We start from the raw sequence: 5,988 nt of genomic DNA on the forward strand, positions 1-5,988 counted from the left end.
TTCAAGACGAGATAAGTGGTCCGCTATCACGTTTTCAACTCCTTTCATGTCTTTTATGGTCAGATCGAATTCCTTTAACAAAAGGATCCACCTAGTTAAACGCGCCTTAGCATCCTTTTTAGAAAGGAGGTATTTTAAGGCGGAATGGTCCGTAAAGACTGTGATAAGTGAACCAATCAGGTAGGAATGAAACTTGTCAAGTGTGAATACTACAGCAAGTAACTCTTTTTCAGTGGTAGAATAGTTCATTTGAGCACTGTTAAGAGTTCTACTTGCGTAATAAACAATGAAGGGCTTCCCTTCCCTTCTTTGACCTAAGACGGCCCCTATAGCATAATTGCTAGCATCACACATGACTTCGAACGGTAAGTTCCAATCTAGTGGCTGAATGATAGGGGAGGAAGTGAGTTTTGCAACGAGCATTCGGAAAGATTCCTCACACTCAGGTGTCCAACTGAACACAGCATCTTTTGCTAGGAGGTTTGAGAAAAGGGCGAGCAATTGTCGAGAAATTTTGTATGAACCTCCTATAGAATCCTACATGCCCAAGAAAAGATTGAATGTCTTTAATAGTCTTGGGGTGGGTAGCTTTGATATGAGTTCAATCTTTGATTGATCAACCTCAATTCCTCATTCTGACACAACATGCCCCAAGACTATGCCTGATGGCACCATGAAATGACACTTTTCCCAGTTGAGTACCAAGCCTTTCTCTTAGCAACGTTTAAGCACAGACTCTAAATTTAGAAGGCTTGACTCAAAGGAATCTCTAAAGACTGTCAAATCTTCCATGAATACTTCCATACATTTCTCGATCATATCACTAAATATGCTCATCGCGCATCGCTGGAAAGTGGCTGGAGCATTGCACAGGCCAAATGGAATGTGCCGGAAGGCAAAAGTACCAAAAGGACAAGTGAATGTGGTATTATCCTGATCTTCTAAGGCAATCTCGATTTGGTAATACCCTGAATAACCATCGAGAAAACTATAGAAAGGATGACCTGCCACACGTTCCAATATTTGATCGATGAATGGAAGTGGAAAATGGTCTTTGCGGGTGGCTGCATTTAATTTTCTATAATCAATGCACATGCGCCACCCAGTTGTGACCTTGGTAGGAACAAGTTCCCCTTTTTCATTTTGTACCACTGTTACCCCAGATTTCTTGGGAAGAACCTGAGTTGGGTTGACCCATTTACTGTCAGCAACAGGATATATTATACCAGAATCTAGAAGTTTCAAGACTTCAGTCTTTACTACTTCCTTCATCGTTGGGTTCAATCTTCTTTGAGGGTCACGAGTGGTATAGCCCCGTCTTCCAATTTAATGTGATGGGAGCAGATTAAAGGACTAATACCTTTGATGTCAGCTACCGTCCATCCTAATGCATCTCTTTGTTCTTGCAACACATTGATGAGTTGGCGTTCTTGTGTGGCATTGATCTTGGAGGATATTATGATAGGAAAAGTGTTGTCAGCTCCTAGGAAAACATGCTTGAGACCCTCGGGAAGTTGTGCCAACTTTGGTTGAGGAGCTTGTTCAATGGATGGTTTTGGTGTTTCTCGATCTTGAGGGAATTCCTCAAAGATTGGATTCCAAAACATGGTTATTCTAGCCTGTGAGTGTTTGATGATTTCAGGGTTGATTTTAGACTCATCGGACTCAGAACTTTCTGAAATTTGGAAGAGGTGATTAAAATGATTAGACGTGTATTTTGCTTCGACCTCTTCTGAAATAAGTGTATCAATCAGATATGATTGGAAACACTCATCGTTATTAGGTTGTTGTTTGCCAATATGGAAAACATTCACTTCTAGAGTTATGTTCCCGAAAGAGATTTTCATGAGACCATTCCTACAGTTAATGAGTACATTTGATGTTGCGAGGAAAGGTCTACTGAGAATGATGGGAATTTTGGACTCTATACTCACTTCAGATTGAGTGTCCAAGATGAGAAAATCAATAGGGTAATAGAATTTTTCAATTTGAATCAGAACGTCTTCTACTATTCCCCAAGGTTTCTTAACTGATCGATCGGCCAATTGTAGCACCACAGATGTGGGCTTGAGTTCTCCTAGACCTAATTGCAAGTATATTGAATATGGCATGAGATTTACACTTGCTCCTAAGTCTAGAAGAGCTTGACCAAATTCCTGCTCCCCAATTTGACCTGAGATGGTGGGACAACAAGGATCTTTGTACTTAGGCGATGTCTTGCAGTCAATTACCGTGCTAGCTTGTTCCACCAAGAATGCAGTTTTCTTGACATGGTGCATTCTTTTAACAGTTCCCAAATCCTTGATAACCTTGGCATAAGCCAGCACTTGTTTGATCACATGCAACAATAGCAAGTTGATCTTCACTTGTGTTAAAAGGTCTAGGATTTCACCATGATTTTCCAGTACCTTTCCAGTGGATTTCAAAGCTTGAGGAAAGGGTGCCTTTACTGGAATGCTTATTGGCACATCATCATCTGGAGCGGGCATTGATGTACTCGTTGTCTTAGCTAACGGTGAAACCGTACTTTGACCACTTCGAGTAGAGATGGCATTAACCTCTTTGAAATTTGTATCTGCAGAAGAGGAGGTTTGTGCCATGTGTTACCCTTTTTGATGGATTAGAGGTTGAGCGGGAGGGAAGTCTACCATGCTCTTGAATCGCCAAAGTAGTGTTTAGCTTTGTCATTTGGACTTTCATGTCTTTCATTTCCTCTACCATTTGTGTGAAACAAGATTTGAGCTCTTAAGTTGAGGCTATTTGAGTTTGCACAAGCATTTGCAAAGTATTCTCAAGATAATTACTTGACTGCATGTTATTTTGAGGAGCAATGTATGCTTTTGGCGGTTGTTGCTGCTCAGACCTCCATTGGCTCCCAGATGCTTGGTTTGAATCCTTCCAGCTGAAATTTGGATGGTTGCGCCAACCAAGATTGTAAGTGTTTGAGAAAGGGTTATAAGGCTTCTTGTAATCTCCTAAAGCATTGCAATGTTCCTCATTTCCTCCTCTTAACTGGCCAAGAGTTGGGCACTCTTGCGGTTGTTGTTCCGTCCCTCCACATATGAAGCATGGATCTCGTGTCTCTACCTTTGTAGCCATATGGATTCCTCTACCTTCTTGAGATTTGAAAGCCTCGAATTTTTGTCTCAATGATTAAATTTGGCTTTTGACGTTGTCATCTTCCTTTAATTAGTAGATTCCAGTTGATCGTGGCTTGTCCATAGGACTCGGTCCATTCCATGTGTAGGACTTTTCAGCAAGATCATCGAGGTACTCGAAAGCTTCATCGGGATCTTTTTGAAGGAATTCGCCATTGCACATCATTTGTACGAATTGTCTTTGTCCGGTTGTGAGACCGTCATAGAAATAGCTTATCAGACGCCAGCTTTCGTATCCATGATGTGGGCATTGATTTATCAAATCTCTAAACATCTCCCAGACCTGATGGAAAGTTTCATGGTCTTTCTGGATGAAGGTAGAGATTTGACTCTTAAGTCTGCTAGTCTTATGGAGGGGGGGATATTTGGCAAAGAATGCTTTTGTCATTTCGTCCCATGTTCTGATAGATCTAGGCCTTAAGGAACATAACTAGCTTTTTGCTTTGTCTTTGAGAGAGAAAGGGAAAATTTTCAATCTCACAATGTTGGTGACATCAGCTCGGTTGTTGAATGTAGCCACCACCTCTTCGAATTCCCGTATATGCACATACAAACTCTCATTTTCCAACCCACGGAAGGTTGGTAAGAGGTTAATCATGCCGGGTTTGAAATCAAAATCTAGCATATTGTTGGGATACATTATGCATGAAGGTGTGGTTGTACGCGTAGGATGTAAATAATCTTGTAGCGTTCTTGGTAGGACTTCATCTTGATGAACCATCATGGGTGGTTCAGGAAGTCTCAGTGAATCGAGAGTGTTTGAACGAATGGAAGAAAACGACGAACTAGGAGAGTTTTCTAAAGTTTCTACTTGTTGTCTCACAAATCTCCCTAGTGTGTCTCTGTTTCATGGCATATATATATTTTTATTTTGTAAGTATTATAAGCGCAAATGTGTAATAATGTAATAAGTATACACCAAAATGTTCCCAGGCCAATTGGGAAGGCTGCCAAGGTACCACTTTAGGCCCAAGAGTTTTTCTAGAACTCCCCGAGGTTCTTAGAAAAGGTTGGAGGGTAACGCTAACATAGACCTTATTTAAGAACCAATTTTTCTAAGACAGAACAAGTTTGGTTTTTACTAATTTCCACAATTACACAAATGTTCTCAATACTTTTTATTTTTTTTATGCTTTTAAATTTTAAGATTTAAAATTTTATGCCTTTTTTTCGGAAAAAACCTAAATCTAGAAAATAAAATTCTAAACCTAAAAATAAAATAAAAAAATAAATGAATAATTAAAAAAATAAATATAAAATTACAAGGAAATATAAAATAAAAGAGAAATTAAAAATTATACTACTTTTTTTTTAAATAGAAAAAAAAAATTAATTTACTATGCAAACCTTTAATTGTAGAATTACCTCCCCGGCAACGGCGCCAAAAATTGATATCACCCAATAACTCCTAAGCGGTCGCAGTAGTAATCGGGCTATGTCGTATCCATAGAGAGGTAAAATACAAATAAAACGAAAGATTAGTAAATTAAAAATAATAAACTTTGAAATAATATAACTTTGAAAAAGAATATATTTTTTTTAACATTAAATAAACAAAATCGATGAATTAGATTTAGAAAGAAAATATGGAATGCATAAGTTTCATTCTTGCAAACATATATATATATATTAATCAAATTGATTCATTATACTCAACTATAATTCTAAATCATTAATTATGGTTGGAAAATATATATAATAAAGCTGACCTTAAAATATGTTCTTCAATTAAATTATACTAACTTCTAATTTTAAAAACCTATCATATAATATACCTTAGAGCAACAAAATACCAATGGAAAAATACAGTAAAAAGCATATAATATAACAAATATCCTAAATTAAATTAAAAGCCTAAATTACATAAGAAGCGCATGACTAGACTTATGTAAAAGACACTAATAAATTTAGAATAAAAATTAGAAGAAAATAAATTTAATTGTAACAAAGATATAGAAATGAAGAACAAAATAAAGAATCAATATATTAAAAATATAATGTGAAACATGAACTTCACTCTAGCCCTTCCACAAGAGACTTTAGCCTAAAATGGGCATTGTTTTCACTCAAAGTAATGTAAAAGAAATGAAAGAAAAATAAGAACAAAAATGCTTTTCTCTCTCACTAAGTTGCCCCTAGGGTGTTCAACCTCACTCAAACTTGGCAACCCCTAGTATCTCTAGGCACTCACTTAATGGCCACTATTCACAACTGCTATCCGGGAATAACTTATCAGAGCACTTGCTCGGGTTCTAACCGTTCAATGATTTAGTAAGCATAAGGGCCCCTATGTCCCATTCATTTTGGCGTCCCTAGGTCTAAAGCAGCAATCCTAACCTCTTCCCCACTCATTGCGGTAGTCAACCGGACATAAAAAAATCAAACAAGCTGTGACAGGGATCAACCGTCTAGGATATGATGGATATCTACCGGTCATATTTTCTTTAATCAACACCTACTATAAGAAAGTCTCTATGTAAACTTTCTACAACAATGTATACTTGTGCATGTGTCTCTATACTAACATACATTACACTAGTCATTTCATGTTGTAGCCACACAATAGAAGTTAACTTAACTAGAGTCCTTAGCTCTTAGCAGGATTTTACCCTCCAACGTACAGTCCAATTATGCTTAGTCAATACTGTAATTATCCATACAATATACTCATTAATTATGGTACTCATAATTCATTATTATTATTTTAGGCAGTTTGGTCATTTTCAAAATCATTTGTAAGGATTAAAGATCCTTATTTGGTTTTAAACCCATTTAAGAAATTCATACGCAAAAATTTGAGACTAAACCCAAAGCCTCGGGGAGACTTATC

The 5,988-nt window shown here is 37.3% G+C and overlaps 1 non-coding gene across 1 annotated transcript; it reads left to right on the plus strand.

Annotated features, from left to right (window-relative positions):
• Positions 1-3,391: 3,391 nt before the first annotated feature.
• Positions 3,392-3,498, plus strand: LOC133827795 (small nucleolar RNA R71). The gene has a single exon (XR_009890446.1). It is a non-coding gene; the product is annotated as a small nucleolar RNA R71 (small nucleolar RNA).
• The last annotated feature ends 2,490 nt before the right edge of the window (positions 3,499-5,988 follow it).

The sequence above is a fragment of the Humulus lupulus genome, chromosome 3, assembly GCF_963169125.1.
Source record: "Humulus lupulus chromosome 3, drHumLupu1.1, whole genome shotgun sequence".
Lineage (NCBI taxonomy): Eukaryota > Viridiplantae > Streptophyta > Magnoliopsida > Rosales > Cannabaceae > Humulus > Humulus lupulus.